The sequence below is a fragment of the Erpetoichthys calabaricus genome, chromosome 6 (assembly GCF_900747795.2).
Source record: "Erpetoichthys calabaricus chromosome 6, fErpCal1.3, whole genome shotgun sequence".
NCBI classification, from domain to species: domain Eukaryota; kingdom Metazoa; phylum Chordata; class Cladistia; order Polypteriformes; family Polypteridae; genus Erpetoichthys; species Erpetoichthys calabaricus.
The window spans coordinates 198,110,845-198,132,999 of NC_041399.2; the positions used below are offsets into that span (position 1 = coordinate 198,110,845).

Genomic DNA, 22,155 nt, shown 5'->3' on the forward strand with positions numbered 1-22,155 from the left:
TAAAAGTATTCAAGTGACACATCAGTATTTACAGCAGATTGTCCTAATCAAAAAGAGCCCAAACACGTTTCTGTGTGATGAAGCAGTCTTGAGAAATCTTTAATCAATCCACAACAGGGTGACCATATCTGGAATAAACTAACTGGCATTTTGGGGGGGGGGGGGGGGGGCTCTGGCTCAGTGGGTCATACCATCTCAAACTTCACACCATTGGATAGCTGAGACGGTGACATTTTCAACAATACATTACACGGCCATATTTGAACAAAAGCAGCCTCCCAGCCATGCATAATGGGACTTGTGTCTTGCCGTGCACGTCTAATTTGCATGTTTTCTCACATATAACTCCACAAAACAACAGTGAATATATACAAGTTATATATCAAAATTTGCAGCAGCTTCCCCTGAACCAAACAAGCATGTCCACGTTTATGTTTGGTGGACCTTTCTTGAATTATCCTCCATAAAATAACAGGTGGGTATGAGAGGCTAGGATCGGCGAGCTGACGTTTCTGGGTGGGTGGGTGGCTGGCTCTGGCTCAGTGGGTCATGCCATTGCAAGCTTTATACCATTGTATGGCTGTGATCGAGTCGTTTCCAACGATAGGTAACATGCCTACTTTTGAAAAAAGTAGAAAACCAGAATTGAGCAAAATAAACAAAAATGTGTAAATTTTTTTTTTTTTGGATGTGTGTGTGTATGTAACATATACAATAAATATATCTGTATGTGTTTTGTATGTGAGAAATGATATACATTTTATTTAAATATATTATTTAATATACATTTTATATTATTTATATTAATATTTTGGGCATCTCTGCCTGAAAAGTTTCTGGAGGTGGGAAGGGTGCCCATGGTGCCAAATGTTGTAAGAATTTATTTCTTTGTGTTACCAACATTAAACTTTAGATAGATACAGTTGACATGTCTGAGAACCTCTCCGAGGTGGGAAAACACATGGCATTGCTTGTACGTGTGTAGTAAAGTGGGGTCCGCGGATGAGAAAGGTGGCCCTTTTAGTAAATTAATAACTAATAACAGCACTTGCATCTTTGGATGGGGGTGTGGTAGCCTGGCGAGAGCGGTTCCCGTGTGTGATACAGGAGCAGATGGCCCTGCACTTAGTGCACAGGTGCAGGATTGCTCGTGACCCAAATTGGAGTCGGGATCTGCTGATTGCCACAGCCTTGCCACACTCCCCATTTTAAAAGGAAAGTGCAAGTGTTAGGAGAAATGAAAAAAGAACAGATCGTAGGATCAAGAGGAAAACAGACTGGCAAGTGATCAAGAGAGGTAGACTCGAGATACGAAGGAGGTTAAAAGGAAAAGTAAGATGAAGAGGCAGAGATGGAGAGCGAGAGCACCTGAGCTGAATGGAGTGAAGCAGGTGGTCGGGAGTGAGACTCAGGGCTGTGGGAGCTGGAGGCTGTGAAAGGGGCACTCCAACTGAGCACTTTATTGGGAGTAGGATCAGCCCGATTAATGGTGTCACCCCACAAGGGCCAAAAGTGAGTGGTGGGAGAGGCGTGTGGGGCTCGAAGGGTTGCCCTGCATATGCTGAAGGATGGGCGGTAGGGAATGGAGCCCTGATATGAAGATTGACCGCACATTTCAGCGAGTGTCTCTTCCTTCTGCAAGGTCCAGAAAGGATAAGGGGAGGAGACGCCAGATTTAAAGGGAAGCATTGGGGCTCACTGTTTTTATGGACTGTCTCTGGATTTTAACCTCCTTGTTTTTAATGGATTATTTATTAATCTGTTTTTAACCTCCACCAGTACCTTTTGTTTTTGGGTTGATTATTTAGTGAACATTTTGGAGCAAATGTACTTTGGGACACTGTTCATTTGATTGTTTTTAATAAAAGCACAGATCACTTTTGCACCTATCCTCATCTGCAGGCTTATCCCGGTCATGACTGTCAACAGTGTTGGGTTCAAGAGGCTCCCAAAGCTGTGGAAGTGGCAGCATGGAGCTGACCTGCACCGTCACATTTTGGTGGCAGTGGTGGGGTCGATCAGGTGTTATGAGAGTGCAGACAATATTTTTGTTTTTGGAGCACTGACATGCAAAATTTTGTTAGCATGGCTTCTAAGAAGGTGCAGGGAGTTGACACACCAAGCCGTTCCAAGGGAGTGCACTTGGGAGCAGTCCAGGCAGTTGACGATCCAAACATCACTGGAGTGGTCCGGTTGGTAGAGACGCTTTTATGAAAAATCGCCATCCAAGAGGACAAGGATCAATGGATGGAGCAATGCATCAGGAGCTTGCAGCACAAGTTCACCCAATTGCAATGACAGATGAACTTGGCCCAACAGTCCCGGTCCCCAAGTCAAGATGAACTTGCAGAAAAGAGTACAGGTTCCCGGTAGGAATCTGTAGTATGGGGCCAACCCGCTCCATCACAACATGAGATATGCTGTATCATAAAACAAAAATTTGAAAAAAATCACTGTGTCCATCTGTTTTTTTTTTTTTTTTTGCTATTTTTGCAGGATTTTCTAAGCAGAGAAATGTTTAAATTTGATGCAAACACTCATTCTTTCATATTTGAGAAGCTTTATGTCCAGTTTTATTGACAAGTTGACTGCCCTTCTTTTATTTTTTGAATAATAAGGCTTTATTTTGGTGTTCTCCCTTAGGCGGAAAATGAAAAAAAAAATGCTCTGAGGGTGTAAAAACAAAGATGGGCAGCTGCATTACATTTTCAGATCTCAGGCTGAGAACAAAAAAGAAAAAAAATGAGTGACATCAATTTTGCCCTGAGGATTTTTGTGTCCGTTACCAATAAAACGCGGTAACACAAACTGTGATAGTCTCAGCTTTTACTTTAGTTACTTTGTGCCCACAGAGAAACCCAAGATTTTCTATTTTGAAGTAGTGTGTTTTTATGTGGTGCTTGTCAGATTTGTCTGAATGCTGCAGTTTCACATATACCTGTATCTTTTAAGCAACCATGCACAAATCCTAAACCCTTATGTGTTAAGGGCACCATGTAAGCAAAAAGAAATGTTTTGTATAATTTTTTTTTCCGTATGGAGAGTGGACTGAAAATTACGGAAGCTTATTCCCTCCACTCATAAAGTAAAAACATATTGCATCATTTCACTAAAGTATTATTTCGCAAAGATATTGCCTGCTGCTGTCATTATCAGTGTGCACACATGTACTCTGGGTGTCTATTGACCGATTAAGCACATGCATAGCATGCAATCAAGTGACAAGAACTGAGAAGACTTTATAAGCATGTACATTTAATCCTATATATGCTGAGGGGTAAATCGAATCCACCCAGTTTATGTTTAGAGGGAGTCAGTATTTATTGCAGCAGCACTGGGTATAAGGAGGGAATCAACCCTGGTGCCATGGTACGCCAGTCCTTTGCAAGGCACATTTCCACAGCCTAGGAGAAAAAAATATGATGTGTGCAATCCAGTAAAAAACAATATTGATTTATTTTTAATCCAGTTATTGTCTGTAGAAATTTTAAAACAGGATATCTGGTGGCGCAGCAGCTAGTGTTTACAGTATACTTTGAATTTTCGGAGGTTCAGACTGTGGATAGGAAAAGGGAACGGATGTTATTTAAAACACTTGAAGGACTAAACGTTGTTTGTTAATTGAGAAGTACTATTGAGACATTTCCAGTATTCAGTGTTAAAACAGTAACCATCCACAGTTAACCAAAACAGTGATACCAGTCCACAAGGAAATTGTGCAAACCCCATGTAGATCCCGGTACTATGAGGAAGAAACGCTAGTTCTGCGCTGCCACTCTGCCTATGTTAAAACATCTGTCCTAAACATACTAAATTTTATTCTGCTTGAAGCTAAGTGACTTTTTCTGTTGATGTAGAGAGAGAGGTCCTTAGTGTTTTTTTTTTTTTTTTTTTTATTGTGACATGCATTTTACTGTTTTTCTATATAGATAAACTTGCTACTTGAGAAGACACTCCAAACTGCCCTCCCACCATTACTTAGAAGCCACCCTTTCCTGCTTCTTGATTCCTATAGATTAGGGTGGAGATTTCTTTCTCTGAAACGTCTTTAGGATTGTAATTGTCAAGATTTTTGTCACAATTAGCAAAGTAGGCATTGTTCTACCAGAACAGTGACAACACATATCTGAAGAAAATGTCTACACTAGAGATCAGGGCAGATCTTAACTTGCCCAGCCCTAAAATAAAGAGGTAAATAAACGTGTTATTATCGCGTTAAGGCTTTAATTAATTAACGGCGACAATTATATTATCGCGTGTTAACACAGTTTTTGTTGTTATTATTTTGAAAGCCTCAGTCACTAGCGATCGATAGAGATCAGTGATCTTCTTGTTACAGTGCTTTTCGATATGCTTTTGCTAGAAGAAAAGTTAGCTTTGATGATTTGACCTCGATTCCTTGCACATGCATGAGTAGCAAAGAGCACACAGCTTCTTAAATGGCCTTTGGAGAGATACCAAAGTGAATGCTCAAAGCAAAACTTTTTTCGTATTATTGCCAAATCGGACTCTGATTTGCTGGACTCCGATTTTGATTCAAGTGATCTGGAAATGTAGATCGAAAACATAGTGAGGTACCGGCATCAGCTTATCGGTCCCCAGCTGATCGTGGTGCTGAACAAGTTTGTGTAGCTGATGCACCTATGGCAACATTCATCTGGGGGGACAGACACTTACAAGTACAAGGAGGTACAAACCATATTGCGTTTCACTATAACTGGCACCCTCGCGCATCTGTCTCACAATGGCAGCCAGGCAGCCTGCCCACCGTGCAGCTGCTGCCACTGCAAACAGGTGCCAACGTTCAAATAAGGAAAACAGATTTAGAAATGTTAATTTGCTGTTGCTCGGAAGGTGCCTGTTATAATGTTATGATTGTGGCTCTGGACTCTGAGGGTAACTTGTTTTTCTATAACAAACTAGATAAAACGGTAATGCCCTGGCAGTGGCAAATAGCTTTGGTTTTATATTTGATTTGATTACATTAATGTTTAAATTGAGATTTACAAAAAATATTTTAATTGCTACTATGTAAAGGGAATACTGCTGTTAAAAAGCACCTTATTTGTTTAGTGTTTGCAGACCAAATACATGCAATACACTACATTTGAGTTCATTATTGAATTTTGCACATAACAATGTGATTGACTGCGATTAATCGTAGACAATCAGGCGATTAATCACGATTAAAAATTTTAATCGCTGCCCAGCACTTCTTTATCTATGTAGTAAATAACAGGCAGACACATGCAGAATTCTGTTTTCAAGTGACAAAGGCACAAATTTAGCTGGAAACAAAGCACCACTTGTTTCCGTTAACTATTATAAACAGTAGGGATGAGTACAATAGTAATTTTAGTGATAAATGGGTTAATCTTGCCCACTGTCAGTAAATTGTTTAAATGACTATCTGTATTGCCCATGCAATTTCAACGCTTGCTTTATTTTAGGGAAAAACTAAAGAATGGTTATCAAAATCCATTTAAAACATCTTAACTGCCCTTTGTTTTACTCTAGAGAACTAGGAGAAGTACAGACTAATAGGAGGGGGCTTCCCATCTTCAACATTTTGCATGTTCAATGAAGATACTGCATGGGTTTTTTTCTTTAAATTGATGAATGAGTACAGTATTGAATGGAAGTTATGAGGAAAAAATGAGCATAGCAGACTGCAATTGCCGGTCAGACTATTTCCAGAATGGGTATTTTAGCTCTTGTTTGTTAAAAATGATTTTCCACAACTGCAGTACCAAGGGCTGAGAGGGGTGTTTTGGGGGGATTAAGAGGAATTCTGACATTTAATACAGGAATACTGGTACCGTACCATTTTAAAATTTGGGTTTTTTGGTATTTTTCCAGTTTCAACTTCTAGACCACACCTAGGAAGTAATTGGAAGTTTGTGGTTCACCACCATACTTGGTCCTCAGTAGTTAGTTACTCTGTTAGCACTTCCTTACTGTAGTTTAGAATTGTGGAAAGTCACGGACTGTCTAGGCAGCATCAGAAGGAAGTTAGGATCCAGACTTGGACAGGCAGCCAGTCCTTTGCAAGTCACTTTTATTTAAAAAAAAAAAAGCAGTTTTGATTTAAGTTATTTAGAGAAACATCTCATTACCTTTTACCTAAGGTAAAAGAAGAGGTGTATGGTGCTCTTTGTAAATGCTGCTTTCATTTTTTTTTGTTCTTTCAAGCATTGTGGGTCCCATAAGAATGTAGAGGATATCAGTAGTCATTTTATACAGCTTTGCAGTGCAATGAAATGTACTTTGTTTCTGTGCTGTTTGAAATTTAATTACCCCACGTGTTCTGCAGTTGTTTTAAGTCTTCACAAAATACATATCTTGGTGTTGGCTATTAAAATCTGATCCTCCATCAGAGCCATGTTCAAGTTGCTTAATTTGATCACTCCACATTTTCTTTTCTCTTTTTAAATCCAGATAATCAGGGCTCTCAATCAACAACTATAATATTCTTCTTTTTGTCACTGTTTTTTGTGTTTCTTCAAGCAGTAAAGTCTCCTTTTATGTTGTTTATATAGTAGCAGACTGAAAAGGAAGCCATCTGAATGACCCTGATAGTGGTTTTCATATCAAATTTGGTAACAAATTACTTTTAATCCCAAACTTTGTTGTTGAAAAGGTAGATATTAGGTTTCTGTTATTTGAAATTCTTAACGTATTGTAGAAATTTCATTGGGTTATTCTGATGATTGTGTTGCTTTTTGTAGGCAGTTTTACTAATATCTTGCATTTGATAAAAACCGTGAAGCAGTCATGCTAGTAGTAGTTCTTTGCAACAGGAACTGCTGTCAGTAGTTTCTTATATATGATTGACTGTTTAAGTATCCATCTTAAAATAAACTAGCTCATTTCCTGCCTCGTATGTGTGCTGTGCCTGCAGAATATAAATTCACATCCCCTTATTTCATTATTAGGTCATATGTTACTGTTTTTCATGAGGTGACTCTAAGAGAGAATCTGAAAAATAAACTTTTTGTATTTTTTCACTAGATTATTCATAAAAACAAATTAAATAATAAAGGGAAATTTACATAAATATTTCATATTAATCCTGTTATTATTTTTTCCCATTTGTAAATATTCTGTCAACTACAGAATTACTGCATTTAAGTTGCTTTGCAATGCTTCCTATGCAAATAGACACAACATCTTTGGATGGCATCTCAAAATTCTGTTGATTTTTGGTAGGATGTGTTAGAACTCGCATGTATGCTTAAGACCAAGCTAAGAATCTACTATGTTTCTCATAATTCATGAAAGCAGGGCCAATTCAAACCAATCTTAAATGAAGTGTTAGTCAGTTGTACTTGTTTGGTATACAGTATGTGACCCAATTTATAGATAGATAGTTTAAGGAATAGAAATATGAACCATTAACTTTTCATTTTAAAATTAGTTCCATTAAAGATTAAAAACTAGTATGGATAGATATTAATAAGAAATCATTTAAATAACAATCATTTAAGTACTTTAAATCTTATACTTTTTCAGCATAAGATTTTATGTATTTTAATTATTAGAGTTGAGTTGTCTTGTATTGGAAGAGCTGCTATGTAAAAAAAAGTATTTTTTCTAACACAACTTTAACTCTTCATTTTTTTTAAACATACAGTAAATAACTGGAGAAAAATATAAACAAGTGAATATGTAAATAAAGAAATGCATTGTGAAATGTGTCGGTAAATAATAACAATGACATGTCAGCTCAAACAATTAAATTTGTCATTAAATGGTATTTTTGATGTTTCCTTAATTACCTCTTCATAAATTTATTTCAGTGATACCACATGCAACATAAAATATCCTTTGAAATGAAAACTGTCATTTTCATCTGTCAATGTTGAAAGCATGGCCTCTTGCAGGTACTGTTTACTTAAGGGCTAATGCATTGTGCACGCTTTTGTTTATAACAGTAACAAGCTAGCAACAAAACACAAGTGAAATGTAAATGCTATAGTGTATTGTCTAATTAGCAGGAATGCCAGTTAACATTCTTGCTCTGGGACAGACTGGGAAATGATAGATTGTAAAAAGCGATACAAGAAAAATGAAATTATTTATTGTAAATACGTTTTTACTAATAAAACTTCATAGCTGTTTGTTGGGATATTTGTATTAATTTCTGCTAAGTTCTGTATAGTATAAAAAGCACATTTGTATATTAGCATTATTTTCTAAAAACATTTAAATTAAACATCTTGAATTGCCTAATCATATTATTTGATGACTGAAGCAAAAAAGGATTGCTTTTCATTTTCAACATGAAGTTAAATCACTCCAGAATCAGTGGGAGTTGAGGATGGCAGGCATTCTTTCTGCCATATGATCCAGTTATTACCCGGTTGCTCACTTGTGGTGAGTCAATATGCGCAACAGGCCTGTAGCACAACTTGTTGGCACATGTTCAGAAAGAAACTTATCTGGTGATGGAATCTTTCCTGCCCACACTGAAATTTAAAGCAAGCCAATATAACTTTTATCTTCCCTGAAGGATAGTTTTAACTTAAGCGTGGGAGTTGCTGATTCTTGTCTCATTTACTTTCTCTTGATATAGCAGATTTAAAAGTAAATGTCTACATATATTTGTCGAACTTTAAAACACTTTCTTGAGTGATGGTAAGATATAATTGCCATTTCCAACCTAGACGTCACACAGGTTTTAGTAGTCTGAAGGATTAAACAGGATAAAAACATGATGCAATAGTACAGGCCAATCCACACCAGCCGATATTGTAAAATGTGTATTATATGAGCAAAGATTTTATTTTGTAGATAGATAGATAGATACTTTATTAATCCCAATGGGAAATTCACATTGATAGCATCAAGCTTATTATTTCAGACCATAGAATTAAAATAGGAGTCCTTTGATTAAAATCGTGAAGTGGATTAATATTTTTAAAGGTGAAGTCACACGGGCTTGCATATAGTAAGCTGTTTTAACATTTGATGTCTGATGCGAATCCTAATATGTACTCGCTTTGCTTGCCAACCCCTTTCCCTCCCTGCCAGCGCTACGTGCCGTTGTGAAGAGGGGGGCTAAACGCACCCCAAAGAGATGCGGTCGCTCCTCCGAAACCCCTCTTAAACGGTGATGCAATGGGAAGCAATTAGTGTTTTTTTTTTTTTTTATATATATAAAACCTTCTCTTTGCTCGATCAGCTGCTGGATTGCTGCTGCTGCTGCTGCCATGCCGTGTGATGTGCATTTCATGCAGCGCCTCGAATGTTTAAAAACCTGTATAGCAGCTGTCCTTTTGTCTCACTGCCTTGTCTCTCTTCTACCCCAGACATCCTCAAACACTATTCAGTCTGTTTTCACTGTTCCGTTATTTCACTGAGTAATATTTTCAGTTTGTTTGCACTAATGCGATCTTTACTATCATTTTTTTCAGACTTTCAAATTTTCCTACTTCCATTATGTCTAACCTGCTCCGCATGTTTGTCGTGCCAACATTTTAAATTCTTTACAATGTTCTACTTTGTCTTTTTCTGGCCCTGGGGGTGGTTAAATCTCTCGGAATTTGCACATAGATTATTTTTTGTTCTTTTTTGCATTCTTTTCTCTCCAACGCTTTGGGGTCTCTTTTCGACGTGCTGCTCTTTCTCCTTCGCTTAGTTGTTGATGTATCATCTAGAACATATGAAATTTTTAAGAGCTGAGAGCATAGGAAGTGTGTCTGTCAAAAGCATTCCAACAACTGAGAGGTTAGATGACCGTGGTCTTGTTTGACAATGATTATAAGTAGGGCATGACTTGCAAAAGTCATCGTCTCACTGGACTTGCTTCCAAAGGTTGTAAGTTTGATGTGTCTTGACTGTCTCGCGGGACATGAAAGTGTCTCTCTTGAAAAGATCTCTCTTCAAAAGATCATGTCTCCTTGCAGGAAAAAAAGTCTCATCTCGTCCCAAGATTTTTTTTTATAATAGACAGTTACAGTTTCTTTAGTTAAAATTCTAATTACAAAAATCTGTAATTACGTTTTGAGTAGAGGGCAATTGACTTTCAAGGCACTTTAAATTAAAAGTTCTGTGTTTGTAATTAATTTTAAAAGTCCTAGTTAAAAGTACTAATATATTTCAATTTTGATACATTTTAAATATATTATTAAAAATGTTTTTTACATATCTAAAATTAAAAAAGTGAAGTCAATATTATAAATGAACATATTTTACAGTTTTATCATACTAGTGACCTGCAGATATGGATCTATTTTAGATATTGGTGATTTACTGATACATATTTATTATACCGGTACTCTTATTGCTGGTGTTTTAAGTATTAGTTTTCCAAAGAGCAATGTGAATGAAAAGAAAAGCAGTGTTTGATGTTTTTTTTACAGTAACATGTTTTAATTTAACATTTAAACAGGTTAAATAACAGTAACTAATAACATCCATTGTAAAAGTTGTTGGAATCCCTGTTACTGCCAAAAGAGATCATACTCTGCTGGGCCCTTGAGCAAGGCCCTTAACCTTCAATTACTCCAGGGGCACTGTACAATGGCTGACCCTGCACTCTGACCCCAAGGGGTATGCGAAAACTAACAAATTCCTAATACAAGAAATTGTATAAAGCGAAATAAAGAACAAAAAAAAAAAACTTGTAATGGTGTTTAGAAAACACTTTAGACAACTCTCAAGATTGGCATGTACTTTAACTCAGACCTTGTCAGTACATTTGCCTAAATCCGTATTCTTCCTATTTCTGAATTGCACAGATAACTTTTACACATTAAGACAAAAAAAATATATATTTCCCAGTTTACCAGTGGAAGATTATAGTAGTGGAAATAGAGCATTTAAAAGATTGTCAGACTATTTTATCAGCTAGAACTGTATACACTGCAGGATATAACAGACAGAATCAGTTAAGAAATTTGTAGAAGGTAAATCAACAGTTACATTAACAATAACAGTATTTTTTGTTAATTTTAATTAAAACAGCAGAATAATTATGATCAGTTTAGAAGAATAAATAAAATTCTTTTTTACTTCAAATGCAGAAAAATGAAAAGAAAACGTAAAATCATCTGCTGAAAACAAGTGGAATTGTAATTTACTGTATTTTTTATATTCTCTATAACAGTTATTTATTGTTTGGAGCATTTGTGAGGAAAGTGAGAAAGAGTATGAAAGTGAAGTGATCCCATTCTTCAATGGTAGGGCTGAGGTGAAATGTTGTTACAAAGACTGTAGCACCATTTCCACCCCTTATTTAAAGAAAACCATTTGGCTTCTTAGTAGAAAGAGCTAGGAATTGAACAGTTGAAAGTTTGATCTAGAATCTTTTCACATGCACAGTAAATAAGCAAATCAAGCATGCAGCAATTTAACAACATGTAGAAGCTAATTGCAGAAGTGATGGATAGATGGAAGTAACTGCACTATGTTAGGGCAGAGGGTTTAACGAGTGCCCAACATTAAAGCCGAAAACTAATTATATTCATATAAGTTACATGTGTTGGCTCCTTCTATCAACTCAGGGTTTAGACACATCATACTTGCACCCAAGTTGGCAGTGCTGTAACATGAACATCTGCACAGATGATACACCTGAGATTTTCTTCGGCTAAATGCTGTAAACTTCTGTACTTTCTTCTGCTTCATTTAGTCATGTTTAGGCCATTACTTCTGTGCATGTATTAATAAATTAGCAAAGCAAATTTTTCCAAGTAAATGTGTATTTGTGTGTGTGTGTGTATTTTTTCTTTTTTTTTTTTTCTTTTGGTGAATTATTTGTAAACGCTTTGAAATCACTTCCGTTTTTCTGTCTAGCAGTTCATGACTCAGTGTTGCAAGAAACCCACAACATAAGATATATCATTCAACTCATCTTGATGTCTAGTTATGCAGGCTGTTGAGCTGTTTAGGGTTTCACCCTTACAGTATTTTGCACCTGTAAACCCAAAAAAAAAAAACAATTTTAAGCCATTTTTGCAGTATACAGTATTTTGTGAAGGAAATTGCGTCCTTATGGTGAAGAGTAAACCCATAGGTGTCTTCAGAAAATGATCAGAAGGAGTTGAAGTTGTGCATGCTATATCAGCTGACCCCTTATACAGTATACAGTATTTTGTGCAGGAAATCACATCCTTATGGTGAAGAGTAAACCAGCAGGTGTCTTCAGCAAATGATTAGAAGGACTTGAAGTTGTGCATGCCATATCAACTGACCCCTTATAGGATAAGAGGGGTCAAAGTTACTCCTTTTCACAAACTTTGGGGAAAAATGAAGCTCTGTGGAGTGTGGGATTGTCATTTTATGCTATCTTGAGGTTGCTGTCCATGAATATGAGAAATTTTTTTTGATATCAGATTATTTACCATGTGTCCTAGCCATTGTAGAGCCATTCTAAGAAGGTTAAAAATTACAAATTTCAAACATAAGCATTTAGGTTAATATTTTAGACTATTTCAAGGTCAGTGATTATGAATATGATGTTATTTTTGATACTTTACTAGGGATCTAACCTCTTATGAACCTCTATCAGAGGATTGAAAATTACATATTTTCATTATAATTGAGAAAATTTATACTTCAAACATTAAATTGAAACACACATTTTAATATTTCAAATATCTGAGGCAACTGTTCTAGCCTAGGAGTGGGCAATGTTGGTCCTGGAGAGCTGCAGTGGCTACAGATTTTCATTCCAACCCAATTGCTTAATTAGAAACCAGTCCTTGCCAATCTCAGATCTGATTTAGTTTTATGGCTTGTTAGTCTGCAATGTACGGTTCTTATGTCATAGATTTTTTTCCTTTCCAAGAATATCATTCAAATGATTTGAAGCCGCCTAAAAAAGATAATTTTTAGCCTGTTACATTTTCTATTAAGTGTTTTATTAAATCAAAACAGTGCATGATGAACACTCACAGATGTAACTGGAAACAGGTTAGATGGGGAACTGCTTGTTCCTTTTTCATTTACACCTTACTGCTAATAAGGACCCATTAAAACAGTAAATGCAGCTGTTTAAGAGTGAAATAAGCAATTATGGGTGGGGCACCTTAACAAGCAAGACTAAGTGAAGCATCAAAATGTCTCTTGAGCAATAAGTGCTTCATCAGCTATAATTGACTTCTCGTTCAAAACTGAGTTGGAGCAATAACCCGCAGCCACTGTGGCTCTCCAGGACCGACAATGCCCACTCCTGTTCTAGTCTATTATGCACTTCTATCTCATGAAGTAAATAATTACATTTCTTATGAACACCCTGAAGTAGGGTGGCTTACTCTAATTCTGACCTTTTTTAAATTTTGTCTAGTGCTGCAGGGGACATGTTGAAACTTAGCATTGAAAAATCAATTTTTTATGTGTATGTTGCACTTTTTCAGGTCCTGTCAAAATGTGATTTAAAATTAATTTGAAGTTTGCTGTATGCATCCTAAATTGTTTTTCCCATCAAACTGTAAAATGCTATGTAAAGCAAAACAGTCATTAATTTGGTGTTAAGGAAAGTATAATTTGCTTATAAAATAGTAAAGTATACATATACAGTAAGTGCTGCAATTCTTTCTGCTTTGTATTTTTATGCAGTTGACCTTCAGAACTTTGGCTGAAGACCTAAAGTACAAGTTAAACAGGTAGGAGGATTTTACTAATGCCATTATACGTAATAAAATGTTTATCTTTATCTGATAGCTTTTGAAATACACTTATCAGTCACAACATTTAAACCACTGACAAGTGACGTGAATAACACTGATTATCTTGTTACAATGGCACCTGACAAGCGGTGGATACTGTACAGTGTATATTAGGCATTAAGTGAACAGTCGGTTCTTGTAAGTGATTTGCTGCAAGCAGAAAAAAATGGGCAAGTGTAAGGATATGAATTACTTTGACAAGGGCCAAATCATGATGGCTAGATGACTGTGTCAGAGCATCTCCAAAATGGCAGGTCTTGAGGGGGTGTTTCTAGTATACAGTGCTTAGTACCTACCAAAAGTGGTCCAAGGATGGGCAAATGGTGAAATGGTGACAGGGTCATGGGTGCTTAAGGCTCATTGATGGGTATGGAAAATGAAGGCTAGTCCATCTAGTTCGATACCACAGAATAGCTACTGTAGCACAAATTGCTGAAAAACTTAACGCTGGCCATGAGAGAAAGGTGTCAGAAAACACAGTGCATCACATCTTGCTGTGTATGGGACTGCGTAGCTACAGACAGGTAGGAATGCCCATGTCGGCACCAGTCCACCACTGAAAGTCCTGACAATCGGCACGTGAGTATCAGAAGTGCACCATGATGCAGTGGGAGGTGGTGGCCTGGTCTAATGAATCAGGTTTTCCTTTAGATCATTTGGGCGTCTGGATGCGTGTGTGTCATTTACCTGGAGAAGAGATGGCAGCAAGATGCACTATGGGAAGAAGACATGCCAGTGGAGGCAGTGCAATGCTCTGAGCAATGTTCTGCTGGGAAACCTTGGGTCCTGGCACTCATGTGGATGTTACTTTGACATTTGCCACCTACCTAAAGATTGTTGCAGATCCACGTATACTCCTTCATGGCATCAGCATTCTCTATTGGCAGTGGTCTCTTTCAGAAGGATAATGCACCTTGCCACACTACAAAATGTTCAGGAATGGTTTGAGAATCACCAGATGCCACAGGACTTCAGAGGTCTTGTGGAGTCCATGCCTTGACGGGTCAGATATGTTTTGGTGGCACAAGGGGAACCTACACAGTATTATGAAAGCAGTTTTAATGTTGTGGCTGATCAGTGTACATTTATAGTCCATGTGCTTTTTTTTTTTTTTTTTTATCCCAGACATGATTTACTTGTAAAGAAAATAGTAAGTTTAAAATGTACATTCTTAAAAGCAACATTTTATTAAGAATACTTATTCAATTTTGACTGTATCCATTTTTAACCAATATTTAATATATTATTCTTAAGTATTGTGGTTTAAACACAACAGGTTTTACCAGGATCCTAAATCTTCTTTCTTAAACCTGTTTTAAGTATTAGTATATGTAGCAAGTGTTTACTTTATACAATATGTGATGTCCTCTACATAATTCAGATAATATAAGTGTGAGTGCATTTCATTTATATTGAGATTCTTTTTGACCATTTTCTATTGTATATTACTTACAGCTATGCTTGCAGGTAATTTTTATTAACTTTCATTATTATATTGGCAAAATGACTACATTAGTCAGACACCTTGATAAATATATTCAAATATAAAAATCTAATGCATGCTTGTGGATATCTTGTTGTCTTACTTTTTGTTTTTTTTAAGAAAATAATGTGACAGTTATATAGTCGAACAAAAGAATTCTAATTTGATTTTGTGAGTAATGAATCAGTAACTTTTGGAAAGCAATGCCTTTGTTCAGATTTTACTGTACCACACTGTGTTGCATTTCTTCCACAAGGGGGTGCTGCAGTTTAGGGAATCTACCTGAAAAATGCTTCTGTATTTTGCATATTTAGTTTTCAGTATACTGATAGGGACACCATTTTAACAAAGATGAAGGAAAGTTCAATTAAATAATTTTTTATTCACTTTAAGATGCTGCTATGGAAGTAAAATGGCTAAATATCAAATGTCACCTGATTTGAACTGTTTTATTATTCAAAGCGTATTGGAAGTATTTATTAAAAGTAAAAAGAACTTGTACTGCAGGTGTTTGTAGACTGAATCCCTATGAACTTAGATCAAGATACTTGCATTAGTGATTATTAATAAGGCTATTTCAACTTGAAAAGGAATATTCTTAGCACATTATTGTGTCAAAATGAGAGTAAGTGCATGACTCATCAACTAGGGATGGGATGTCAGATATTTAATATTTTGCTTTTGGCAAGATGATAATAACATAATTTTAATATTGAAGATAAAAAATCCAATCAATACTACTTTTGCTCTTTACTAATGATTTACGTCATGTAATATACCTTAAATATTGCTTACATGCTCCTTATCACAAATTCAAGACTGGTAAGTAAAATCAGTTTACTTTGTAAAATAATAACTGCTTATTGATATTTAAGGGCATCACAGTGATCGCGCTGGTGCCTTGTAGTAAGGAGGTTACAATTCATGTCCTGGACCCTGTCTTTGTGGTCTTTGCCTGTTCTCCCCATATCTGCGTGTGTTTCCACTGGGTGTTTTGTTTTCCTCCAACAGTCATCAGTTGACGTGCAGGTCAGGTGGATTCGCAAAACTAAATTGGCCTTAGAGAATGTACAATCAGGATAAATCGGGTTTAAAATATGAATGGGTTGTTTTTATAATTTATTCATTTATTACCCTACATATGTATTTTTTGTTGTTTTCCTTATTGCTATATATTTTATTTCAGTGAAGACAGGAATATTCTTTAAGTTAGTGTTTATTTAAATTGCATGTGATTATGACCTCTAATATACAGTATAGTACTTGGGTTCTAAACTATCTAAAAACAACTAATTTAAAAGTAAGGCTATTTTCCTAAGCTGCACATGTAAATAGTGAAGCTGTTTATGTTGTAAATAAAGTTGATTAATTTTTGGTTGCCGTTTTTGTTCCACAATTATTGTTAAATGCAAGTTATGCCTATTAGTATTGTTTTAAGTTAATTGAATTCTTTCATGCTCCCAATCATCCTGTAATCTTAAGTGCAACCATTAATGAATAGAAATGCAGGTCAAAGGTAAGGTCTGTTGGGGGAAAGAAAGTTATATTCCTTCTGAGTGACAAGATAAAGAAACAAACTAAAAAACAGTGAACCAAAAATCGAGCAAAGAAGTAATTTTAACACAAAAATATAAATGAAAAATGTTATCTCCTACAGTACAGTTGAATGTATTTTGAGTTCTTGAGCAACTTATTAAGCAGCCTATTTTCTCAAGGTACAAATGGTCTCTCATATCATTTAGTTTTAATTCTGCGATGCACAATACTTTAGGACTGCATCATTGTTTTACTTAACTGAACATTCGAAAAAAAAAAAAAAAATGCTAGTTAAAACAGAAGACCTTTCATTCCCATAAGACAACTGTATTTTGGTTGAAGTTACTAACCACTAGGGATAAACAGTCAGAAATAAGTTTATGTATTTTCACATGTTCCTTCATTTATGATATTGCAAAGGTATTTCCAGGTTTCCCTTGTTGTATCTAGAAAATTAAGAGGAAAAAAGCATGTTTCGTGTTTAATGAGTTGGCATTAATAGACAGCAGTGGATGTACAAAATAAGCAGCTGAACTGGCATCTGTTAACTATTTTAGTATTTTTTTTTATTATTTTTCATAAAGCCTGTAATTTAGGAACAAATTTGGGATATGTAAGCATTCTTTGAGGATATAAACAGTGACCACAGTTTGACATTACAAAATTCAGAGGAGAAAAATGCCTATAAACTTCTAGTTTCATTATGAAACATACTGTGAAATAAAACATAGTACACTCTGTAATAGACTTGAACCAGAGCAGAGAGGCTATGGTATGTGCTAGTGCAGGACTAATAACAATATTGATATGTGGTCAGCAAAGACGGCTGATTGCCAGTGCATACTGTAATGATTTTGGTTTTGTGTTTAAGTATTCATTTTTTCACTGAGCACATTTTAATTTAACATTCAAACAAGTTAAATAGCAGTAATTGACATCAATTGCAAAAAACTGAAATGGTATTTAGAAAAGTTTCACTATGCTAAAGATAGACATGTATTTTAGCTAGAACCTTATTAGTGCGTTTGGTTAGCATGTTTTAAATGTCAGAATCTCAATCTCACTTTCTCTTCTCTCTGGAGTTGATATCATTTGCAAGTCTCAGTATTTCCAGTTTACCAAGGGCAGATTGTAATGGAAACAGCAGAGTTTTTGAAAGTTTGGCAGATATACATTTTCAGCAGATAAAAAATAATTTTTTTTTGAATGTATCAGAAAGCTTAAACTGTAAAAGTGCCGTTAACAGTTTCAAGTTTAAAAAAATTCAGGTTTTAGCAAAACAGTGTTTTTTTGTTAAAATAGTAGATTACAGTACTTGTTCATTAAAAAAAAAAAAAACTCCAGTTGTAGAAAAATGAAAAGAAAACGCAGGATCACCTTATAATTACAATTTAGTATACAGGTGTGAGTGAGTGGGTTAGGTGCATTGTTGGTTATAAGACAGGTACATTTTGTACAGTACAAAAAATAAACAGATGCAGATGAATTCTAAGGCTGGTAGTGTGTAGAAGTAATAACTTGGCAAAGTAGGTGTCGCACCAAGTGCTACAAAGAAGATAAGGTGTGTATAGAGGAGGGCCTGTAAGAGTTCATAATGATTGGCCAGGCTTTTATTAAATACAGATGTTATACATATGGTTGATCAGCATCCCTAATGAGGATATGTGACAATAAATCAACTAGTTATCCATTAGGATTTCAATTCTGAGACCTATGGACATATAGATCATTCTATTCCTTTTGTTCCCATAACTAAAATCTTGGCCTTTTGCAGTAGTTTTATTTTTCCTTAGAACTCGTAGGTGTCCAGCACCTTGAGATTGTCATGCATGCTGTGGTACATATGTATTGTTAATTTATGTTAGGTAAACCAGTTCCAAACATTTTAAACCTTAATAAGTAAGAATAGGAATTTTGAAATCACTCTTAAATGTACATGGAAGACAGTATAAAAACTTATGAAGTAGTGTTAAGTGGTCATACTTCTTAATTCTAGTAATAATCTGTTGCATTTTCAATTAAATTAATACTTTAAATAAAATGATTTAAGCAACCTATAAATAATTGATCTCATCTCTTTTCATTGTAAGGGTTGAGAGCAAACAGGTCAGCCCAGACTCGCCTGTCCCCAGCTACAGATTCCATTTCTTCCTGGGTTAATTCCCAGGTGTTCCCAAGCCAGGTGAGAGGTATGATCCCTGAAGTGTGTTCTGAGTCTCTGCCCAGTGGGACATGACTACAGCAGCTCTAGGGGGATCTGCCTGAGGGGCAGCCTTACAACATGACCAAACTACCTTAACTGGCTCCTCTCGATCTGAAGGAGCAGTGACTCTACTCTAAGGCTCTCCAAAATCGCTGAGCTCCTTACCCTGTTACAAAGTGTTAGCCTGGCATTCTTGTGAAGAAACCTCATTTCTGCCACTTGCACTGGTGATATCATTGTTTCAGTCATTAACCACAGCTCATGACCATAGGTGAGGACAGGGATGTAGATCGACCAGTAAACTGAGAAATTTGTCTTTAGATTCAGCTTCACCATCATGAACCGGTACAGCATCTGTAGACCATTTCCCACCATTCCAATTTACTTGTCGTTCTCACATTTCATTTTTTTTTTCACTCTTTAACGAGACCCAAGGATACTTGAACTCATCCATTAGGGGCAAGTTGTTACCCCCTTAGCTGGAGAGAACAATTTACTCTTTTCTGAGAGAGAACCATGACTTAAGACTTGGAGGTGCTGGCCCTCATCCCAGCTGCTTCATGCTAGGCAGAATATTATTTAATTATTATTATTATTCATGCAGTGTGTGAGAGCTCAACAGAATATTCTATATACAGTATGCATTCTGTCCTCTGTAATAGATTATAGAAGGCTAATGGTGTTAAAAACTCTCCTTAAATCTAATCTTTACAACCTTTGTATCTTTAGAAAACATTACAATGTTAATGTAAACACAAGTTATTGTTGTTTCTCTACTGTGACCGATGAGAGTGCCAGAATTAATTTTTTTATGTAAGTTAAAATGGGTAAATGAGGACTAGAGCTATGAATATTCTTCTCCAAATACTTTAGAAAGAAACATACAACATACAGTACGAATGACACGGTCTATAAATAAGCATATTCGAGTCTAGCACTGATTATGTTTCAATAATAATAATCCAAGCATGAGAAACTGTGCCAGCCAAAAGAGATCTATTGATATTATTGCTAGTGAGTGTTGCCAGAACTGTGATTGAGCTTTCGACTAATTATGTTGGGATTCAATCAATGGAACATGTAGTAGATTTGATTTTAAAAATTATAGTTATGATTTCCAAGTTATGTTGTTAAGTTAAAATTATAAAGGCAGTGTGCACAAGGAGAAATAGGTGTTGACAATGCAGTACCAAGTTTGAGAGATATCTGTCCTATGTAGAATCTTACATTATCTGTTTCATTATTAAAGAAGTTCTAAAAAAGCTATGTTCATGTCTTTTGCGGAGATTTAATTTGACTGTTCCAATTTCCCTGATTTGTCAGTACTGCTCCTACAGAGTTTCGCTGCTCACTAAGAACTTTATTTCTGAGCTGTCGCTTAACTGTAAAACTTCAACCTATGTTGTGTTTGTCCAGTTGATTTTGGAATCCACTCAAGCAGTCTTCACTGTACTAGTTTGTGGTTGTGAAATGTCTTCTCTGCTCTCGCAAAGTTTGCAGTATATGATAACAGAGAATCTGGATTACAAGTTAGATTGGGAGCATCAAAGAATGGAAGTCGTGTGGTTAGTAAACCAATACATATGAAACTGACAGTTGATGCACAGTAACTCCCCCTTAAGGTACACTATAATTAGGAGAAATCAGCATATAAATGTCTTATATTTCATCAATAATATTAAAACTAGTCACTTTACTGTTTGTTTAGCCTCTTAAAGATAGTTTGCAAAAAAGCAAAAATTAAAAGTAACATCAGTGTGCTGATTAGTCACTTTAATCTGACATAGCATAGTGTGATTATTGTGATTCTCCATATGAATCCGGGCACTTTCTGTGCTTTTATGACAATCATATACAGCAGCAATGCTACACCATTAGTTTGGCATCTTTGATGATTGAATGCTCACGATTGTTCTGTACTAAGGATTAAAAAGGTATTTGGACCCTTTTTCAGCACACTTTGTTGTGTTGTACATTTACTTCTAAATGGTAAGGTTTGTCCATCTATCTCCATTCAATAACCCAAAATGACAAAGTGAAAACATATTTTCAGGAAGGTTTGTAAATTTTTTAAAGAAATAATAAAAAAATAAATAACCCCCATTTATGTAAGTCTTAAGACCCTTTGCTATGACATTTTTCATTATTGCCAGGTGTATCCTGTTTGTTTAAGTTATCCCTGAGATGTGTCTGCAACAAAATTGGAGTTCACCTGTCGAAAACTGAATTGATTGGGCATTGTTTAGAAAGGCAATCACTTGCGTAAATAAGGTCATACTGCATGCCAGGGCAAAAACCAAAACATGAAGTTCATGGAACTCTTTGAAGACCTTGGTGGTGAAATTTTGGTGTGTTATTGATTATGGCAAAGGTATGAAACAATTTCAGAAGCTTTGAGTGTTCTCACAGGCACATCGACCCCATTAATTATGAAATTGAAGATTGTTTGAAACAAGCAGGGCCTAACTGAGTAACTGGACATGAAGGGCTTTGGTCAGGAATGTGACCAAGAACTGAGTGATCTCAGAATTTCTCTGCTGAGGTGGCCGGACGTGCAGGGAGAATGACCATCTCAGCAGCACTCCATCAGTTAATCATTTATGGTGTAGTGGCTGGAGGGAAGCAAGTGTTAAGTAAAAGCATTCCGCTTTGAGCTTCTTTGAGTTTTTAAAGGACTATTGAGAGTATGAGGAAAAATATTCACTAGTCTGATGGGGCAAAAATGTTACTTTTGGGCAGAACTCCAGACATTTGCTATGTTTGATGAAGACCTGGCACTGCTCATCACCATCCCTATAATGAAGCATGGTGGTGGCAGCAGCAGGGACAGGGTGACTGATCAGAATTATTAGAAAGGATGAATGCAGCCAAATACAAAGAGATCCTTGAAGACATCCTGCTCCAGAGTGCACACAACCTCAGACTGGGTGATGAGTCACAACAATGATTTGAAGCACACATTGAAGGCAATGCTGGAGTGGCTCTTTGACAAGTTCTGGGTGGCCCAGCCCAAGCCCAGACTTAAACCCAATGAAACCTGGGGGGAAGGGCCTCAAGAAGGCAGTTTACAGGTGCTTCCCATGCAATCTAAAGGAGCTTGAATTAAGAATTTGAATATTTACACTATAGGAACGAGAAATTTCAGTTTTTCATTTTTAATACATGTCCAAAAATTTCTGAAAACATGTTTTAACTTTGTTATTATGATTATTGAATATACGTAGATTGATGACCAAAAATATCAATTTTATCCATTTAAA

General features: G+C 36.1%; 2 protein-coding genes across 9 annotated transcripts in view; one reads left to right on the forward strand and one right to left on the reverse strand.

Annotated features, from left to right (window-relative positions):
- The window catches only part of LOC114653992 (alanine aminotransferase 2-like), a 493,749-nt gene that overhangs the window by 217,079 nt on the left and 254,515 nt on the right, over window positions 1-22,155 (reverse strand). The gene's annotated exons all lie outside the window — the stretch shown is intronic.
- The window catches only part of LOC114653784 (microtubule-associated protein 4), a 212,199-nt gene that overhangs the window by 28,287 nt on the left and 161,757 nt on the right, over window positions 1-22,155 (forward strand). For 7 of the 8 annotated variants that reach the window (XM_051928943.1, XM_051928947.1, XM_051928948.1 and 4 more), the window contains exon 2: window positions 13,564-13,610. The exons of the other annotated variant lie outside the window; for it this stretch is intronic. The gene's annotated coding sequence lies outside the window, so the exon portion shown is untranslated. The remainder of the gene's footprint in view (window positions 1-13,563; window positions 13,611-22,155) is intronic. 8 annotated transcript variants of the gene reach the window in all.